Source organism: Mastigoproctus giganteus, chromosome 4 (assembly GCF_048544385.1).
Source record: "Mastigoproctus giganteus isolate SK-2022 chromosome 4, ASM4854438v1, whole genome shotgun sequence".
NCBI classification, from domain to species: domain Eukaryota; kingdom Metazoa; phylum Arthropoda; class Arachnida; order Uropygi; family Thelyphonidae; genus Mastigoproctus; species Mastigoproctus giganteus.
This window is the reverse complement of record NC_143578.1, coordinates 194,189,169-194,212,020: the sequence shown is the minus strand read 5'-3', so window position 1 is coordinate 194,212,020 and position 22,852 is coordinate 194,189,169. Positions and strand designations below refer to the sequence as shown.

Genomic DNA, 22,852 nt, shown 5'->3' with positions numbered 1-22,852 from the left:
GTAGCGAGGAAACGTTACTTTACGACGCCACAGCTACCTCGGCGAATGAACGTCGCTAGCTGTTGAGGTGGCTCCGCCTCCACGATGGGAGCAGCGTAAACTACGGCGAGACACTTGGTCAGCGTCATTCAGGTACGAAAGTGAAGAAGAGAAAAAGGTCAGAGAAAATTTCGGCAGTCCACCTGTTCAGTCCATCGGTCACTGTCGCAGCCTATGTCCTCACGGTGACTGTTTGTGTAAGAGGTGCGGTCACGTCGTTCGCTGTGAGTATCGGCCAACCCGTAGCGCACAGCGACATGCAGCTCAGTTCAGGTATTGCAGACACCCCTGCTCCCGAGATCACAACTTCTCCAGCTGACATGTCCTCGCCGTCCCATTCCGTTTCCTACGACTCTGACGATGCCGCCGATAGTCCTGCACCAGCGTATCGTACTACGGCTTCTCCAGATTACCATAACGCCCACACGGCGTCCACGAAAAAGGAATCTTCTGGAAAATTCACTTGTTTCTCAGTGGATTCGTTATTAGCAGACAGGACTTGTCGCAGGTCGCCTAGTCCCGACACTCGTCTCGCCACTTCTTTGCCTATTACCTCCTTCGTTTGCCGTGAGTCGGACAGTTCAGTTTCGGCAACCTCGAAGCGATTCACGGTGGACGGACTTCTGGACTCCTCTGACTCTAAGCCTAATACTTTGTCAACAGCTTCCGTACCGTCGTTCGCCGCTGTTCCAGGTAGCAGGCCGCTTGGGTTGTCCAGCCAAGCACCCCTAACGGGGACACCGTGGCCGCATCCACTAGGAGCAGCATTCCCTTGGTTACAGGCATCTCGTTCCTTATCACCATCACCAAGTAAGTGAAGCTTTTTTCTTATTTCAAAAACTGGATGGAGTGTAATGCTGGAACTAAATTGCAATCCCATAATTAGATTTTGTGTTATTTTCTTTAAAACCATCCACTTCCCTTACCTTCGTGATAAAATACTGTAAGGTGAAATATTAAATGGCAAACCCTGGAGTCTCCGACTTATAATGTCCCTCTAATCAGTGCGAAACTAGATAAATCCATGTGCTGTATAAATTCCTATTGTTTTATCTAGTAGTTTGCTGCACCATTGCCCTGCTAGCTCTTTGCAGTTCGGGGGCTTGTACCAACTATTAAACAGAATAAATAAATGAATGATACTCCTACTGCGCCTTGTAGTCTTTTGCGTTAAATTCAACGGATTAGGCCTATATACTATGGCGTCTTCGCACTGAGACGGGCTCACTTAGTAATCTCGGAAATAATTAATGGCATCTTCAAAAGAATAGTATTTTCGAAAACTAAAATCGCCTGGTATTTGTGGGTTTATAAATGTGCACAATTTTATTTATTTATTACAATTTTGGATTTTAGTGGATGCTAGAAAACAAACCCAAGTGTGGCTGCTGAACTGAACTAGTCATATGCCTGAATAAGGAAGAAATTATGGTGGAAAGATTTTCTGTTTATACTCCAGGAACAGTCATATCTGGTCAGAGGAGTTTTACAAGATAGAAGGCACGAGACCCGCGTATTTAGAGACTACGTGGGATGGTATGTAGGGGAGAGAGTACACATATAGCCGTTATGAATAGTGAAGTGTGTGCACTAACTATAGTAGCTATATGGACACACTGATTTTTGATAACATCAAGGCATACTGCTGGTAAATTACAGCTTTATTGTAAAAGTACCACCAGAGTTGACTTGAAGCTCAATTAAGTAAACTAACAAATTACTGTAATCGTTTTCGAGCCAGACTATGTTAACAGGTGAATTTAATATTTAGATATCCGTTCTTGAAATGTAGTGCTGAATTTGATGGCTTTCTATACCTTTTCAATTTTCCTGCGGGGGGAAGAGCTACTGCCGAATGTAAATATTTGATTTTTCCGAAGATGCTCCAGGGAAAAGAAGGTTTTGTGTGATGTTTCTGAACACGAAATCAAAAAGAAATAAGAAATTAGGTTTTTTGTTAGTGATTTTTTTTATTTATTTACTAATTTTTATTTATTTTTATTTTTTTCGAAGCATTCTCAAATTGGGGGATTCTATTAAGTAAATTACTATATTAACATTATTGAAGCCTAGTTCTGAAGAAATAAAAACTTTAACTTTTGCGTTGCGGATATTTGCAATATTATAAGCGGAAGTTTACTGTCTATGATTGACGTCATCCGTATACAGCAGTTTCGATAGCAGAGAAAACGGCAGTCCACTATGACAGAAATTACTTTCCACATGCTGTCCTCAATGATATTTTCCTATCTGGTTCATTACCCACAAGTGCTCCCATGCGACTATTGATCAACCTCGGAACAAGACAATTCTTTAGAATAGATTAAGTGTATTGAAAGTTTACTTAAACACCACTGCAAGGAGTATTAGAAAGTCGGGGTCTAGGTGAATGTAACTGACTGATGACTGAGACTCCAAGAAAATTAGACCATTGCATGTCTGTTTGATGGTTGTTGGTGACAAACAGTGCACTCAATGTCCCGAAACCTTTTACCCAAATGACGCACCGAATCGGTGTGTTTACTTTATCAATGGCAGCAATCAATAAAAAGCAGATCCCTCTTCTGCCTGGGCTAACGACAAGAGGGTCGGGGAGGAATTATGGCCTTAAGTGTCATTACGGAATACTGTTCAGTTTTCAGGTAAAAGAGCTGCGAAGTCTTGGTTGGTACGATGTCATAAATGGCTGCTGGCGAACACGTACTACCATGGTTAAACCCTTTATAATTTCTTTCAAAAGACAATGAATTGAATTACTTATACCTTTTACTGTGGTCAGTTTGTCATAATTGAATCTACTAATGTGTGAATTGGCAACCCTGCTGCTCTTTTCATTATGCTCATCAATATATACACGAATCTAATTTCTTCCAAGGATCTTGTATACTTTTTAAATCTCCGTTTTCTAGTGCAGCGTTTCTAAAACTGTGTTCCGTGAGATGTGAACAAGTGTTCCGCGAAAAATCGTAATTAATAATTAAAAAAATAATAATAAAATAAATTTTGCATATTTGTAGCTTACACCACTTTTGTATCGTTATAATTTTTAACATAATTTTTTTTTATTATTAATATACTGGCATAGACTAATAATCAAATATGCCGCGGAACACTATTTTGGCGGGCTCTGCATAGAGTAGTATATGAAGAGGTAATAACTACGAAAAAGTAGCAATGTAGTGATCTAATATGCCATTCTATGCGATTTAGCCTGGAGTACACGGGTTGAAGGAGAGGAGGAAGCGAACGGATATCATAACAAAACTCACTTCCTTATATAAATTTTTTTTGATAATTATCAGTATTTCGAAATATTATTACTAAAATATGTGACCATGGATTTGTGATTGAAAAAAAAGGAACTTTAAAACGAGAAGCAAAGTTCTTCTGAGCGCGCAACTGTGGTCGATGAAAACGAACACAATATTGTCACACTTCAAAGTGAGGATGAACAATCGCAGCCTTTTGTTCCCCAAAAAATCCGAAGTGAAAAAAAAGCAGAAACCAACTAATAAAAGACCAGAACGAGAGTATGATGACAGTTATTTGAATTTCGGCTTTACATGTGTTGGAAATAAAGACGCTCCTGATGCACAGTGCGTCGTATGTAATAAAATATTACAAACAGTCTTTGGCTCTCACTAAACTTGTGTTTCGTAAATATATGTGCTCCGTCAATATATTGTGAGATGAAAAGTGTTCCGTGACTAAAAAAGTTTGGGACTGTTCTAGTAGAATCATTTATATAGTATATCTTACTAAACAGCTTACTGAAAGAAACTTGGTGCAAGTTAAATGGGCGATTTTACCAGTCTGAGCATGTGTCACCCGTAATATCCACAATCCTATTATTATGATGTCCTATAATGCGAAAACTGCAACGGCAGCAGGCGATGAGTACAAAGAAACGCAGACAGAAGAAAAACAGGAACTTCAAAAAAAAAAAAAAGGAAAGGAAGGCAGAAGTTGTTTTAAAGTCCATATTACACTGGACATGAAATTTCACTGACAATATATGCATTATTTAATTTATTTGTTTAGAATAATGCATACATTATTTTAACATTCTTTATGTGAAAATAGAGCCACGCGGTTTTTAACCAATACGGTGTACTTTCAAAAGTTACATTATCTAGGAATTTCTGCGTTGATATTACAGTTAGACATTAACTGATTATGACTGCTTAAAGAACGATATTATTGCAGCCGGATCACTCTTCAAAAAGGATGAATCAAAGTTTTGTATGAACTGATCTGAACTCTGTTTTTGTTTTTCTCACCTGGATGAATAACCTCACACTCGGCATTGTTATGAAGAAATGAGGCATTTTTTAAAGCATGACTTTTTTTTTTTTGGGGGTAAATTGTTATATTTTAAGCTTACTTGTCAGTTCCCCACCAAGACCATTCCACATATTTTTTTCTTCTTTAGCGTTTGATAAGCTCTCACTGAAACTGACACAACTAATGCGTCATTTATTTCTTTATCTTTAACGACACCAAGAAGTACATGTCTGGAAACTTATCTACAAAAAAATTCAAATTTGAAAATGATGCACTGTCAATTGTTGAAATTTGTGCTACCTCAGCATTTATAAGAACATAATTTTTTTTAATGGGAATTTGTGCACCATGTTGTCACATGCAGCCATAAAGCACTTCCTCTTGTTTTAGACTCTCCATGACCTCGGTAGTACAAATGCCTATGACTAAGTCAAAATCCTCCTTCTGGTAAGTCTTCACCATTTCTAATCTCTTCTTTAAATTGACTTGTCAGAAGCTGCCATATTTTACCAATCTACTTATCCAAAACCAGTCAATTTTATTAATTGAAACTGTTTAAATTTACTTTTCATTTTAGCACTTCTTTTTATTCAGTAAATGTTCACTAAATAGTTATCCACTTTCACTGTAACGCTTGCAGCCCCCATTTCAGCACACAAATTAATGAAACGACAGCATATTACTACTAGCAAGGGCAAAAGAGGAGATTGAGCACCTATTGCTCGATCTCTTCTATTAATATCCTTGCTGTTTCAGTGTGTAGGCCTACTATAACAGGGGCTTTATCAACACTAAGTGCCAACAGTTATTTAAAGGAAATCCACATTCCTTCAAGTCGTTTGGACGATGTCCAATCGTCCAACGACTGGTGTATTCTGTCTTCCAATACTGGCATTAAGAACAAGCTGCTTTCCATTTGACCATTTTTTTTTTTATTACGAAACATCGTCACAAGGAGATTAGCTTGGAATAACTTTGTTTATTGCCACCAATAGCAATCAAAAATGGCACATTTTCTGAGCTATTAACTCTTCTTTCTCTATCTGTTCAATTTCACTAACAATGCCTATTGTTTTTGTTCTTTTACAACTGTTTTTTTTTTTTTTTTTTTGCTATTTCACTAAGGAAAACATTTGAGCAACGAGCCTCCGTGATCAGCATCACCATGGAAAACATTTTTGAACAATGCGCCTGCATGATTAGCACAACTCGGAGAAAGTTTATGCTCTTTGATAAAGAGTGTGAATAGACATTCGACACATATGACATCATAACATCTATTTCTTCATTTCTTTCCACGCACAGCACGTTTTCCTTATGCTTATTTCTTGGAAAATATCTGATAACATTGAGTTTCCTATCTCTTGAATTGAAATATCACGTTTACATACAGTACACAAAGCAGTCCTCGCGGATAACACAGTAGTTATAATCACCATCTTTCCCACATCATACGATAAGAACCGAGTTCGAATCCCGTCAATGACGCGAGGAACTTTTATCAGTTTTTTCACTCCGTGGCTGAGTTAGTCGGTCTCAGGAGAGGATAACAAGGGTTTTCTCCCCGAAACTCTGGTGTTTCATCCAGCAAAACAGGAAAACTGACCAGACATGTAATTTATGGGCATATATGGTTGTTTGGAAAACTTGCGTATTGCCTGCTGAAATTTTAGTATTAGTGTTAGTAGTGGCAAATGATGCCAGAAAGCAAGCTTATACAGCATCAGCAAAAAACCATTCAAAGCCTTAAAAACCTCAATCAGATCATCTCGCAGATGCCCAATCTCCAGACGCTGCAATTTGCAGAACTTAAGCCTTTCTTGAGAAGAGCACCCCTTTGCTCATCCAATCTCGTTGCCCTTCCCTGTGCCTTTTCCAGGAGCGCTACATTCTTCTTAAAACGAGGCCTCCAAACCTGAATGCAGTGCTCATTTTACACAGTATTTCTTTGGCTTTTACTGAAAGATATTATTAAACATTAACGTCGTTTAGACATTGAAGATATTAAATAAATAAATTTTTCTGTTTATACTCCGGGACGACCAAACGGTCAGAGGAGTTTACATGATACACAGAATACAAGAAACAGCACCGTATTCAGCAGTCACGGGCTTGAACCCCGGTCACTCAAGGCACGTGTACTTATGCACCCGCGCGCCTGACCACTAGGCTACGGCGGCCAATAGTTTCGCACCACATAACTACGCCGAAACGTTTGCACGTTACAGAGAACAATATTTGTTATTTCGCATCCCTATTTTTTTCCAACGTATACTAGCACATCCGACGACTAATTCGTTAACGAAAATAAGCAGAAATTCACATAATTTTTAAAAATGTCGATTTTAAAGTAGTTTTATTATTTTTATAATGAATTTGCTATTTTTTTAACAAAAATAAAAAGATAATAAAATAATGTTAAGAACTATGTTACAATGGTGACATGGATAAGAGAGTCAAATTGAGTTAAAAAGAGATATTCTCTGTCGTAAATCCTTAATATTAGTGGGTGCAATTTATTCTAGTCTATGTTTCTATTTGAGATACTCCTGTCATCCATGATCACCTAAGAAAATATATGACAATGCTTTCATAAGTCATTACAGCGTTTATAGCTAACAGTTACCTTAATTACACAATTTACAGCAAACGTATATATAGATAGAGTCAATGCCAGTCACAGATAGGAACTAAAAGTCCCTGCAGTACCATGAAAAAAATAATGCCGATTTTTTTTCTTGAATTATATGACAAAAAACCAAAATATCACAAATGTATCCACAGCTTTAGCCTTCTCCTTCAGAAAATTCTAGAACTACCACTAAGCAGAGTCATACCTAGTCGATTTTACGTTCTTACGAAGATCAAAAATTTCGCCTCCCCGCCATCCTTCTCCAGCTCATTAAACGCAACGGTAGTAGAAGAGGGAGCAAACATTTCTATTTGCGCTTGTCAAATGCTCCATATGCCTGCGCACCAGTCGCACCGCCCTTGCTACGGCTCTGTATATGAGTACTAGACGTATTTTGGAAGAGGAGAAGAATAAGAAAAATCAAGTAAGGGATATGGATCTCGCAAAAGCATCAGTCCACACAATTAACAAGGAACCTCAAGATTATCTATCTAATGAAATTAATTATCTAGTGAAATAATTGAAAATTATTCCATTCTTTTACGGAAAAAAAGTTCTAAAAAAAAACTTGGATGCATTGCTATTTAATGCCACTTTCTTTACCTTAGCCAGTCATAAACGGGCAGTACCGAGGAATGGGCGAATGGGGCGCTAGCTAGGTACGGCCCTGATCACAAGCCCAGCAAAGGAGTATTACCTTAGTTTAGAGTTTCTAAAACATTTTTCTACTGCTGATTACTTTCCCAGTTTAGTGACTGTTTGGGTCTACCAAAATGCTTAAGGAAGGCGATCTTTATTTCCGTTGTGCAGTCATTAGATAGGAGCCTGCGATCCCAACTTTGTGAAGCACTGAAAAGTCGGTCCTCCTTGATGAGACTGAAGGCCGCCTTATTTGAATGTGAGTCCTTTTGAAATCCAATAGTCGACTCTAAATCATTGGTCTAGTTGAGTAGCGTGCAACCATTTTTTACCTGACGATTACTAGTTCAATATTAACAACAATGTATCACGTCTGTTGTTAATATTAGGGTCAAGAATAAATAAAAATAGTGACTGCTCAAACGAAGTAAAGAGACAACAGGCAATTGCTAAAGCGTTGTCTCTGGTCTGATAAAATTATGGAGAGATCATGATCTGTCCCTAAAGATGAAACTGAGAATCATTGATTCGTTAATTTTTCCAGTTGCCACTTATGGATGTGAAGGACAGAATCTGAAAAGAGTTGACAGGAAGAAAATTGAGGCATTTGAAATGTGATGTTACGGGAGAATACTGCGTATTTCTTACTTGGATCGAAGAACAATGAGTGGGTATTGAATAAAATTGGCAGGTCTAAAATTCTTCTTCATTGCATCAACGAAAGAAAACAAGTTTTTTGGTCATATAGTAAGAAGGGAAAACTTTCTGTTGAAGAATATAATGGAAGGAAAAACCGAGGGGAAGAGGTGCGGAGGAAGATCTGCAACTAGGTGGAAGGATGGGATCAGTGAACTTCTGGGTATGTCACTTTGCGATGCTGCTCGTATAGCACACGATCGATGCAGTTGGAGGAATTTGTTGGTGGCCACACCAGCTCCTCAGGGAGCTATGTGACTGGAAGAAGATCACGTCTGTAGGCCTAGTGTGGGTCGCTTGAGTTCTGAAGTAAGCCTGTCTGAGGAGCGTAAAAATGCAGAAAAATCTGGATTGAAACCCGACACTTCCATCTGGAATAAAATCGTGACTATTTTAGTCCCACTTGAAAAAACCACTAGAGGTTTCTACGGCGACAGTTGAAAAGCGACTTCTGGTGAAGATTATAACCGCTACACTGTTGTTGCTGTCGCGGAGGCTAAGTAATATTAGCCTTTTATTTATTAATAAGTTCGACGTGATTCTTACTCTTAAACAACTTTAATATTATTTTTTGCTTTGTATGATATAAAGAAATAGAAACACTGCAATTTTATTTGTGTTAACATATTTAAATCTAAAGCAAAATCTTCACAGGGCCAGGGATCAAATAATTATTTGATCCCTGGCCCTGTTAATGGTCACATTTATACGCTGTAATATATTAGCATGCAATAAAGAATCTTTACTGCTAGCATATACTGTACGATACAATAATATTCCTTTGCGAGGGTTCAAACTCAAAATTGTTTTCATGAGCGACGAACTTCTAATTGTAGTTGCATTTTTTTTTATAAAAATTGTATTTTTTCAGTTCAAGCAGGGCACTAGTGAAATCTCATAAATCACTAGTGATTTATGAAATAAAAAAAGGGTTCTCCAAAAAAGCGCAATTAGTGATTAAATTGTGTAATTTAATGAAAGTGTTGAAATTAACCTATTATAGGTCCTATATACGTATTTTAAATGTTGTGTACATAAAAGATATATTTCTATATCTTTTATGTACATATGTCATAATATTGCCTTGTAGTTCGGATTTTTCATTTTGTAAAGCTCTACTCCAGTTCATAAGGTTTGTAGTGTATTATGTCTATACAAGTGCGTGTTCACGGGCCAATCTGAATATTGTGTGAACTGAAAAACCGAGAATAATTCTATTAACTGATCTCAGATTGATCAATTAACAGCTCCAGTGGAGGAAGTCCTAAAGAATTCCTTCAGTTTCCGACATATTCAAACTAGATCCTACCAAACGAGTGGCAAGTAAAGGAGCCGCTATAGTCATGACATTGCATCACATGATCTTTACTCAAAAAAAAACCCCCCACAGCATTGCGTGCCATATTGGATTGTGGGAAGAGTGAAGAGGGGTCTAATTTTGGCACACGGCCACATTAAAATAAGATAAATGATATCGAATATTTGTGACACTTTCTGAATATATCTTATAAAGTACACTAAAGATTAAATATATTATTATTATTTATTCTGTTTTAACCATTGTATAGCGTTTGCGCTAGGAGTACTCTTAGTTTAAGTGAAGATCAAAGCCAAAACCTGCAACTGATATGAAGCGAACTGCATGCGGGCTCCTTTCACGAATGATGCTGTGCTAGTGAACAGCAGGGTGAAGTATGCTTAGAAGGATTTAATAATGCATATTTTTGTACTAATAAAACATATGAATATACTATAAACTTAAATATACTAAAACATTAGTGGCTTGATGTAGACGAGTGGTCAGGGGCATGAGTACAGTAGCACTCGCTCTTTGAGTGGACCGGGGTTCAAGCCTGTGACTGCTAAATACGATTAACATTTGTATTGATGATTTACTGTAAACTCCACTGACCTGGTGGTCGTGCCGGAGTATAAACAAGATCATAATATCGATTTCTTAATAATATACAATATTTTCTATTAAAGTAAATTTAATTTTAAAGAAATTAATAAAGTATTTAATGACACCGACCTTAAACACCTTTCGGAACTTCTACATCAACTGACCACAAACGTGAAATACTTAGAATTGGATTACGATAGTACTGTCATCAAATGAATCATAAATAAATTTATGACGTCATTCGTTTGAAAAGGTACAAGTTCGAACACCGTCAATGACAGAGGAGAAACTTTCTGAGACTTTCACAAGTGAAATGAGTTAAGAGTCTGAGGCAAGGATTTTTCATATTGCAAACAAACTGGCCTTGGAACGCGCGTGATTTATTTCATAATCCAAGCTGCCCTGGGCTTAACCAAATACTGTTGAAACGAGTAAAAAATGATTCACTTGTTCAGAAAAAAGAAAGATATGTGTGTGAACAGAGAAAGAGATCTATTACCTCAGAAAGGGACGTGTGTAGTATAAGCTTTGCTTTTTTTTGCCACTCTGCGGGAATACTTATTGTGCTGATCCCTCTAAATTCTTAAACGATTACTTTCAGATTTAAAGATCATTTTTACCGCTTCTGAAAAGCTGAAATTCTGCGTGAATACACGTTTTCATCCCTGGTCGCTCTGATAATGTCACCACATAAAACTGTTGGTGCATTCTTGAATATAATGAAGAACTCATAACAAGATAATTATCTCCTTGATGCTTTCTCAAATACAGGCATTTCATGCAAAACGGAATAAAAATTGGAGTGCGTATTTGAAACGTATTTGCTACTTAGTTATAATTATTATCATCTCTTGCCACTGTTAACAATGAAATTTTGCCTGAATGGAGAGATAAGCATATTCGAATATGCCTGAGGTTTCGTGCCTTATCAAGTAAGCAACTAAGATGTAGCAGTGAGAGGTTTCAAACTAAGATTAATTGTCAGTAAACTACTAATTAGGATAGTTAGTTATAACTCTTCCGTTCTCTCTCCTTTTATCAAAATGAACCCGCTAATAGCCCACTTACCGAGCACCTATTAGCTTTCTCAATTTAGCATGGATTCCACCGTTCGCGAATCTCTTCCAAGTCGCCGTATTTGATTACGTAATACAGCTTCACACCGCAGCTTTATCGGCCAATTTGACGTGATAGATAAGACGACCGTGTGCAAGCGTGAGTGGAAATTATCCATTTAGCAGTAGTGTCAGGAAGCCACCCACGCCAAATTGTGGTGAAATACGCTAATAATTTTTTAATTTTTAAGTTAATCAAATAATGCTTAATTATTCCCTTCCGTAATTTTGAACGGACATAAAGAAATTCTTAGGGCACAGAAGTTATTAAATAAGAAGTTCTGCTTAGATTAACGTAAACTAGGTTCAGAGACGAAGTATCTATAGCAATTCCGCATTCCCTCCTCCTCTAGTTTGACCACTGCTTTGAAGTGATCAAATAATCGCTTTGAGCGTGCGCAGAGGCGATGTAACGTTTATGAGCTGCCTTAAGGAACGATAGTGTTGTTGCCTAGCTAAGCTGGAAAGTGTACAAGATTTCGCTTGGAGTTCGTGTACGTGGACATAAAACAGTTTTTTTCTCAAAGGATTCCCCCCCCCGTGCTACTTCAAGATTACTAAGTATGCAAGTTATGACGGCAAACATGAACATCGGTTCAATTAAAAAAGAAAGCGTTGGCATCAACTCTAAGTTTAATATTAAGGCTGCTTGATAGGGAAAAATATTTAAAAAAAAAATAACAATAAAAAAACATATGCTTTATCAATTTGAAACTTACTATGATTTCCCTATTTGAAAGATCACTGTAAGTGGCTGGCAGAGCATGACTGACGGATTGGATAAAGAACAAAGGAAAAAAAAGAATACAAATATGAAGAATACAAAACAGATTTGCAGATACTGTGAGGTTCTTTCTGGAATATATCACAAAGCTCATGAAAAACTGTACATGACATCATTATTTTTATACACGCATGAAGGGCAAAGCCATCATATTATTCTTTTCAATCTGAGCTCTTGCTATGCGCCAGTACAAATTTACATTTACGGATCTACATTTAGATTTACCTTTACAGATCTACATTGATCATATGGTAGCCTCTTTTTTCAGACTACCTAAGTGTACCGAAACTAAAATTATCTGCCGAAGATGGATAACCGCTATTTCGTATCCACCTTCACAGGAACCTTTGAAAACTTGCAAATATAAATTTGGGCTCACTTACAACAGATGTTGGCATTTAATTTCGTTGTAACTGTGAGCATAAAATATAAACCATCCATTTGAAAGATAATAAGCGGCCGGCAGACTGCAATTGATGGATTGGATACTTATGCGGTAGTTCTTAATTTACTTTGCCGTCTTCAGAAAGTTGACAGCGAAAATAAATAATTGAAGCAGTAATAGCCTGAACTACGTTCCGAAATTTTTTTACAACACAAAAAAGGACATCGCACTGTTCTAGCCACACGTCCTGTACAGCCCTCTCCCACCCGTGTTTGCCCAAAATATTCACCTATTATTATTAATATTAACATCATTTTATTTCGACATCAGTGGGCACCTCTGGAACAGCCTGGTTCGGCTAGAAGGGTGTACATTATGCAAATTTGAGTTGATTACATTGATCGGAATTACAAGAAATCAAAACAGATTGAAGAAACAAAATAAAAATAATAAAATAAAATTAATTAATTTTAAAAAATGCTGTAAATTCAGGAAAGCCTTGGCAGAGAATTTTTCCACACAATGTTTATTGTTCATGTTTATAGACTTATTTCAGGGTGTCCTGTCTATAGCGCTTCGAACTGCAGAAAGATGAGGAATCAATTTACCGTTATTGAAATTTAGACATTTTTGCAGTGACTGACTGAAATCGTGAAAATGTTTGTATATATGTTTCATACGTTTATTGCGGTAAAACTATTAATTTTACATGTGAATCACGATCACCGCTGAAGATCCTCTTCTACAGGAAGCCAATAACAGAATGTCGTTTAGACTCGGAAGGCAGTATGATTAATTCTGCTTGAAAGAGATCGATGCAACATAAAAGTTAAGGAAAAATGTCTCCAGATGCCCGAGATTTAAATATAAACATTAGATGAAAATTAACTGGTTTCCACTAAATTACAAAAGCGGGATGAAAGATGCGAAATAATGATTGTTTATCAATGAGTTGCGTTATTTCTCGTTAAAAGATGAACTGCAAAGATGAACATTTTTCAGAGAGAAAGACTAACTTTTAAACTTCATTCTTTACACAACCAAGTTTATGTAGACATTGTTTTTCAGAATACCAGTACCCTTGTAAAAGCTTTCATTTTTGCGTGACTATGATCCATATGTAGCGACTGTTTTACTAGAACACTATGTTTAAAACATGATATATATTCTATTAAATTTGGTTAATATATATATATAGGTCTGCCAAACCGCACTGGACCAGAGTAGAAGATTATGGTCCATACACTCAACATGACTTGTTGAGGAGGCCTCCATCCTGCAGTGGATTGACAATGGTTGTAGATTTATTTTGTATTATATATATATATATATATATATATATATAAATATAAAGGTTGAGAAACGCGAAACTAATTGCCTAACCCAACTCTCTAAAGAAAAACATTTCTGATTTGTTCATCAGCTCTCTGAATGGCATGTTGTGACTTTTAATGAACGACCGGTATCTAGAAGAGGAAGTACATTTCTAAATGCCTTAAGACAATTGTGAAGCAGAAATGGGAAACAGTAAAAAACTTTTAGCGTGCCATCGCCAATAACGTGGCGATGGTTAGAAATTTATAGAAATACCCAAAGACGTCATGGTGTGAATGTTCTTTTATCAGTTACTTGTAATACGATGCAAGTTCCCTTTCATCTCTCTACAGTTATGTCGATTCCTTTTGTCTAAACAAAGTATTATCCATTTTTCATTAGACGGTGACAAGACCACTGCTCGCTTCTTCCTCTTCATAATTATAGCGTTTGTTCTATAAGTGGCAAAACTACCACACCGCCAGGTTCGTCACCGCAGGGAGTCACCAGTGTCAGAATGGTTGTTAAGTTATTACAATCACCCAGAAGTGTAAGAGTGTTTATTGTTAAGATTGTTATGGCATGGTATGGTTGTTAAATATTACGTGAGGACCATTCGGAAATTTCGCCGGGGGGAGGGGTTAGAATTTATAATGTCGCCTCTGGGTTCCTCCCTCTACATGAAAGAACACGTGCAAGGATTTTGAAATCTCTTCAGCTTTAGTGACTGCAATGAAGGGCCAAATGTGATGGTCCTGACGGGTTGATCCCGGATTTGGCGAACCCGACAGATACAAGGAAACGAACTTTGCTTCGAGAGAAACTGGAGAGCACATTTAAAATTCTTCCTAAAATGTTCTAGAGTCTTAACTGGAGAACATTTTAGGAATAAGTATCAACGGTCACACAAAACGTAACCATATACTGTATGAAAAAGAAAAGAATAAAATTTATAAAATATAAAAGTATACAAAAAAAGAGAGAAGAATTTCTAAGGCAAACAAATACGCAATGCTGCCATTCTGACTACATAAGTAATGTACCGTGTTAAAGGGTAGACAAATAATACTACCTAGTGCTTTCCGTCTGGTCAGTAGTTTCAAATAAAGGATGAAAAATCCTAGGGAACTTAAGAACTAGTTGCTAGTCCTTTTAACCTACTGTGCAACCTAAAGTGTGTTTAGGTAACAACAACCAGCCGAGGGTCCCTCTGGGATATTTTATTTAGTGTTATGTCTGTTCGAGTGTGTTTTCATGGGCCTATTTACACGTTATGTGGGCTGAAAAACTCGGAACAGCTCAAGGGAGGAAGGGGGGGGGGGCAGCTCGAATACCTCCTGCTATAGATTGCTAATTAGAGCCCGACTGAAGCGGATTTTAAGAATTCCTTCAGTCACCAACGGGATTCGAACTTAGCCCTTTCGAAACTGAGTGACAATGGCGAACACGCTATATCTTTATGGAGAACACTAGTGTACTCTGTCCGCCATAATAAACAATAGTGTTTGATTCGTCCAGTCTTGGCGTTATATTTCTTATTATGATCTAACAAATTGGATTTAACGAACTCTTTTATCGAGAGAGAGAGAGATAACATCGAGAGAGATTAGTGTAGGGGTAAAAGAGGAAATAATAAAAATAAATAAATGAAAATAATAGCACAAATTCATATCTTTATTTACGGATGCCCATCCATCACTTATGGAATTATTTTAAATCGCCCTCACTGCTTATTAAAATTATTCGGAAAATTTAATTTAAGAATTCACAAATTTTGTCAAACGAAAAATTTAATTAAAACTGAAAAAGAAATCGTGCATTTCCGCAAGATTTAAATGAAAATATCGCATATGTGGGAGGGAAAACTTAGATTTCTCACGTTTAGTTCTTATTGATCATGAATCTAAGGCTTTAATAGCTGGTGATGTTCTATGGCAGATTTTTCATTAATATAAATGAGTTTGAAAATTCTTCTTCTTTAATTATCTTTACTTTTAGATTTACAACGAATGGAAATGTTGATTGTCGCGTAAGTGGAAACTGAAAAATATTTTGCGGATTTTTTTTTGTTAAGAAAAAATTCAGACTGCTCTTGCTGCAGTTCAGAGTTGTTCGTTTTCGCTTTGTTTAAAAAAGGTCGGCCTTTGATTCTTTCTAGACACTTTACTACTACAGTCCTCTGCGCCTTATGATCTTCAGCGATTTTTTTTTTTAACTTTTACCTGATTCTTTTAAAAAAATTGCCTCTTTAAGACATATTTTTGTTATTAAAAACTTCATCGTATTTGTTCAAATATATGCCAGGTTTTAATCTGATTTTCTTGTAGACAATGCCATGCCAATATGCAAAGTTTGTTTTTAATAAGGTACCGCTGCAACTTTCGTTAATCGAATATTTTTATTTAAAAAAAAAAGAAAATTTTTTTTAAATGACTTGTGACTAATGTTTGTTTACATGTTTGTTTATTTAAAGCGCAACCTGTCAAAACCTCTGAAACTTTCAGGAAGGAATAACTGCTTTCGATTATAATCGTTATACAGTAATAGACTCCAATTGTATTTTATGAAAAAAAAAAAAAACAAGAACGAAAAAGAAAGAAATAACATATTACGCATAGCATGCATTACACTAATGCATCCTATCCGTGATATGTTAAAACACTATACGTACATTCAATTTCTGCTTCTGATTTTCGTTATTTCCGAACTTTTTTTTAACAATAGAATTGTTGTGAGTTGCTATTTTTTTGCGGATACCTTATAAAAATTATCTTAAATTTGAAGCTATGTAAGTGTCTACAGTAGCATAACAAACTTTTGTGCCACAAACCCATATGATATCTACTCGTTTTATTATAACCAATAAGAAAATGCTGTCATCGACAAACTACAATATTCGTAATCCACCTTGGAACTTTGCCTTTCCTGTTTCAAAGTATGCAAATTTAAAAAATGAAGCTAAAAATCTGTCTGTCTGTACGCAATTCACTCGATAACTTATATTTTGCCGTCTAGAAATTCTAAAGAAAAAGGTCCTAACAACTTACCTCTTAGAATTACTAGATGAATATGCTTATATCTTTGCCATGTAACTCATTCGTGGCGAACGAGCACTTTCAAAAGTCCACCTTCTCGCTGACCCCTCAGGGATCACGGTTTGTATGCCAGTAGTCTGTAATTTTTTCTGAAGCTCTTAATAAATAGGATGCAAATACAAGGAGAGGAAGGAAAAATCCAACGAAAACTGTTGATCTGTATAATACCCAAAAGACAAAAACAGAAGATGAAATCAAAAGAGGGCAAAAACTAGAAGAAATGAATGTATGTAAAGTAAAGAATATGAACTTAGAACTAATGATAGCCTTTCTTTTGATAAAAAAAAAAGAAAGAAAAAAAAGTATAGGCTAAAAGCCTCAGACAACGGAAAATTCACTAATCGAACAAGGTTATGTGCCGAAAATACGTAACATTACGTAACATTAGCCTTCTCCACTGGGGAAGTGTTGCTTATTGGAGGTAGTACAATATCAGGACAACTCGTTGTGAAAGCATTTTTCACAATATGAGATATAACAAAAACGATGCCATTTCACCTAATTCGGTGATTTACTACGAATTAACATGATACTATGCATTAACTTGTTCGATTAGTAAAAAGGGAAAAAAAAAGTTAATCAAAAATGCAGTTCATTAATGCGACCCAGTAAGTAGTAAACCACAAGTAACGTAACCAAACCCGAAAGAAAAATGAAAATACAGTAAGATTTGAACAAAAAAAGTCTGTTGAATAACAGATGTACTGATAGTGGAATAAATCGCGGTTCCCCAAGTGATGCCTCGATATACACAACGTCATAAAACACGTTACTGTAAACTACTCAGAAACGAGAGCAATCTTTAGGTTAGAAAAAGCTGCGAAGACCGAAAAATTAAAATAAACTTTGTTGTTACATTACGTAAACCATAATGTAACAACAAATATGCATGTCTAAGTCAATCGAAAAGAAGTAAAATTTAATCATTTTTTATTAAAAAAAATACTGTATCAGTTCAAGCTAAACATCTAGCCTTGATCAATATCATCGGTACACGTATATATGTAGGTATAGATGCAATTTCACTGGCACAGAAGCCCATTTTTCTTCAGGAGATAAAATCAAATAACTACATATTCAATTTTCACAAGCCAACTGGAATGACCAAATCACAATGGCGAAAATTTTTTATATGCAAGCGCTATGAAGCGGTAAGTAATTACAGTATTTTAAGTTTTCATTTTTGTAAAATCGATCATATTATACTGAATGCACCTTCCTTCGCGTTCTGTAGTAATAAGTAAGTCTTCTGTAATAAAAGGAAATAAAGGTTTATTATTATAGGGCAATCAGAACTTTTCTGGGATTTAACCTGGTTTTCCGAAATATTAAAAGTAATGGTTTATTCAGCAGTTTTTATAATCTCTATCTGTAAAAATTCATTTTCAATCTCGGAATAAATGCGACCTTATAAAAGGCATTCGCATTACTTTGAAATTGTGGAAATTGAAATTGTGGAAAACCCACTTATGTGCGTAGGTTCACCAAGAGCTGATGCTACGAAAATAAGGATAGCAACTGGACATAGATTTCTCTAACTTCTCTTCTATCCATAAGCAACTTTACTGGCGCAGATTTTGAGTGCACCCGCTGTGCCATCCTGGAGAGCACCCTCGTGTGGACTATGAGACGGAATTCTACGTGAATTTGCCTTGCCGTCTCCATTGATCTTTCTCAAGGATGCGATGTCATTTTCATTACTAGTTTGTCAAACTTTGAGCATATTACTGTTCTTTAACTTATAACAAGCTAATCACACATTCAAAAACTCGATGGTTTAAGTTTACACCAAGCGATCGATGGAGTATTAAAATTTTTCGAAGTACTGAAGACAATTTTTTTCTTGAGAAAGATAAAATATTTGATATGTATAAAATAACTTTTGAATAACTAAAAATGGGCTGAGCCGCTTAATAAATTCTAATTTATAGAATTTAGAATATACCTTTGAAAAAACACCAGTAGGAATTTTTAAATATGAGTAAAAATATTACTGAATTTCCAATTGAGGAAAGCCGTTCAGTTTTCTTTGCTTAAAAATTTCATTTTAGAACAGTTGAAAGAGGGTAATGATGATAACGACTTAAGAGAACTTATAATGAGAACTTAAAATACTAAAACTTTCTATTTCAAGAGAAAAGATGTCAGGGATTGAAAAATTATCTGGCTTTTTGTTTCCATAGATATAACTGAAACGTTTAATGAATATTTTAGAAAATTCATGAACCACTATACAAAATTATTGCAACTGACTCTGGCAGTCAGTTATAAAGAGACACTCCTCCTCGAAAAGCAACTTGTCATTTTAACGCTTTTAATCGATTTTATTTTATGGTTATCTAATTATTATATTTTAATTAAAGTTCTGAATTTAATTCTCGTATTTGTCGATCGTCACAAGAAATCCTTTATGTCACTTCTCAAATTATATTTTAGAAAAATCTATTAAAGTATGGATTCAGAATGTCACCTCGTCCTGTAATTGTTCGCTGGAGAGATGGACGAAACCATCTTGATATGAAAACCGTTAACGCCACTATGTTATGCAAACTTTACATAAATTAACTGTAAAGATTTTTATTTTGAAATAAAGTTCGGGCAGAAAGAAGTTCAAGGAAATACTATTGAGTAAAGCTTTTAGCTCCTGAGTTATTTTATTGTAGTACTGCTCAATTATTCCTCATATATATTAATGTAAATTTTACTATATATTAAACCATATTTTCTCTTTTATAAATATTTTTGTTTCATTTTTAGAACTCATTTTAAAATGCATCGCAAAGTTCTGATTATCTCGTGTTTATTTTTTAATTATCCGAAATTTTAAGCTTTAAAATTCTTTAACATATTTACTTGACGTTTCATTAATTTTATGCTACAAAGGGATCTGGAGAGTAGTGAGTTAGGCTTTTTGTTATATAGACCGCGAAGAAAATTACTGCAATTGGTAACCCCTGTTCTAGGATATAAATGTACTAGTTAGTTACTAGAGCTATCCAGTTATTTGAGTGTGGGATAAAAACCTTTAAGTGCACTTTGAAAATAACAATTCTAACAAATTTTATACGGCCGAGAAAACTAACTATTCTTTAATGGACAACACAAGCACTGGATGCTACGAGTAAATTATATATCTGACGAAAATGCTAAAATTGTCCTTAATTTCCTACGTCCATTCTCATAAAAAATGTTTTGGAAATAAATCGCTTCAATACTTGCAACAGAACGTAAACAACACTACTTTAAAGTGGCAAGCACTGCCAATCTGATATTAAAAATTCATTCCACTATCCATATACCAGAAATTAGGTATTTTTCTAATATTCCAAGCGCCCCAGATGTTTTGCGTTTTTCGTCAGTAAAAAATTAGTGACATTAATTCAAAATTACCAGGAGTTTGAATAACACTGCCATTTCTCTCGGCAACACTTGTCAAACTAGTTAAAAGTGAAGTGTTTGATAGCTAGAAGTACAATATTCTAATAAATTATAACGAGTTTGTTCTGGTACAGACTTTCCAGAAAGATGGTAGAAAAGAGGATAACCAACAAAATGCGAGAACAGGAATCAAGATAAAAGGTTTTTTTTGATTTTGATTTGGTAGTTGTTGGCGCATCGGCTTCTGTGGCCATATTGCACCTCCCAAGGTTTTTGCAGTACTTTGATCCAAGCCCGAGGCGGGAATCGAACCCGCGACCTTTGGGTTGCCGGGCAGGTACTTTACCCACTCGGCTAGCCCGGTCGGCCAAGATAAAAGGAGGGAAGAGAGAGTGAGGGAGAAATAAAAGTAGAACTAAGGAGATGAAAGTAATACGAAAGCAGTGGGGGAGTGGAACATTATAGATTTCTGCTGAAGTGATCTACATGGAAAAGATAGTGCTTTATACGCAGGTATGCTAAAAGAAGAAAACGGTGCGTTTTCGGGGATTTTCTTAGCGCACCAATTACTTTGAACATATTGCACCGGTTTGTATGCTGTGCGGGCTCAACAACCCACTCCCTCCACCCGAGATCGGAAAACTGCAATTACAATCGTAGAAGCTTTTAATAATTCATTTTGTTTCCAAAGAGATTCGAACCCGGACTATTCCAGACGAGCGACAAATAGGGAAACAAATACACTGTCACGAGAAGAGGAAAAACCTGGTGATAATAATAAAGTTGACCAGGACATTAACCAGGTGGCGTTCGTTCTAAGTGATTTCTAATATTGTGCAAGTTGCGTTCACACATCTCATACATACTTGTTATGTCTGCAGAAGTGTCGATATACAATTGGCTCCATAGCTGATCAACGGTCAAATTACATAAATAATTAAGAGTTATAAGTGTTAATTGTTTTGCATATTGTGTATCTGAAATTAGCATCTAATTGTCATCTTAACTGTCCACACCGAAAGTTCAAGTGCCACTTTTTCGGGTCTGAATTGATCGACTCATCCGAAACTGCCTTTTTGGTTATCCCTTTGGCGTAACTACGATTTTCGCTCTCCCACGCAAAAATCTAAAAAGATGTACCCCCTAAGAATCTGAAATTATATATATTTTTAAATAAAAAAATAAATAAATTTTCTGTTTATACTCCGGGACGACCAAACGGTCAGAAGAGTTGTTTTAGGTCTATTTCAACAGCGTCCCTTCCCATCCTCATCCCGGAGCACTGCATGTCCAAGCAAAGTTACGTGGCTATCGTAGACGCCACTGTACGCTAATTTCGTAATGATTTCTTCCTTTCTATTGTGAACCAATTTCATTTTTTCATGGCTGCTTTGCTCAATTTATTAAAATCAAAAACTCCGTCAACTGTTAAGGGTTGATTTTGAAAAGGTCTCTCGCGCTTTCACTCTTTTCTGATTACTAAAGCTGTTCTCTTGGAGTACTACAGCGCGTGAGTAAGCTTCTTTATGATTACGTCTTCATGATATATTGTCACCTTTGTCAACTCGACAAGGTGATAACCACGCACTTTAACATAGTTCTGCCTGTGGGTATGCTAATCGGAAGGCACATACCAGGAAATGATAGTTATTAGTTATTAATACTAAGAGATTCAATGTTCGTATAATATGAAACGGAGTAATACTGGAATTTAATAATCATAACTAAAGCCTTCTTAATAATAAAAGAATAATTTGAATTTTCTATGAAAATTCAAATTGGATTTTTATTTGTCCCTCTGTCCCAAAATTATAAGCCATTTAATGCAAGGAGAGCAAATACACATCAGCTTTCTTATCCCCGTCACCAAATGAATAACCAGCTGTGAAAAGACTGAATATTTTCACAAGTGTTCTTGTTAAAAGGCAGAATAGAAAACCAGTGCTTGTAAAATTAAAATTAACACAGCCGTGGAATTTTTATTGTAAAACGCTGTAGTTTATTTCAAGAGATTCAGATAGGTAAAACTAAAGTGTTTGATAGAAATACAAAATTTTCCCTCTTACTCTGGGTGCAATAATTAACTCCTGTACTGTAAATGGTTGTATAATTAACTGGCTTAATGCGATGCAAGTTAACCATTTTCATTTTCCGTTATTTATTTTTTTACTATTAATAATATATATTTTATATAATATGTATGTATGTATGTATACACGTTCTTCGGAGGCCCCCTAGACATAAGTCCAAATTCACCTAGTATCACTATCTAATGTTATACGAAATACATAAGCCACCCGGGAGCAGTCAGCACCTCGGCAACTGCTACCTGGTGCCCGTCCCTAGCACATGGAGCCGGGCCCAGATCTACTATTCTGTCTGTCTGTGCTATACGCACTAAAATCTTGCACCCACCAGTAGAAGTGCTGACCGGTGAGTGCCAGCAATCCCACTCCCAGGCTGTCCACGCCTGAGAGTCAGCCCAAAAAAAAAACTCCATCTCGTCATCCCCCGACTCAACTACCTAATCCCGCGCTGGGTAAACTGAGCCCAGCGCCAGCAAAAAAAAAAAAAAAAAAAAATCAAAA

At 36.1% G+C, this 22,852-nt stretch overlaps 1 pseudogene across 1 annotated transcript in view; it reads left to right on the top strand.

Moving 5' to 3' along the window:
• The first annotated feature begins 265 nt into the window (after window positions 1-265).
• Window positions 266-22,852, top strand: part of LOC150087295 (homeobox protein MSX-1 pseudogene) — a 44,441-nt pseudogene continuing 21,854 nt past the window's right edge. The window contains exon 1 of the transcript XR_016546891.1: window positions 266-849. The product of XR_016546891.1 is annotated as a homeobox protein MSX-1 pseudogene (transcript). The remainder of the gene's footprint in view (window positions 850-22,852) is intronic.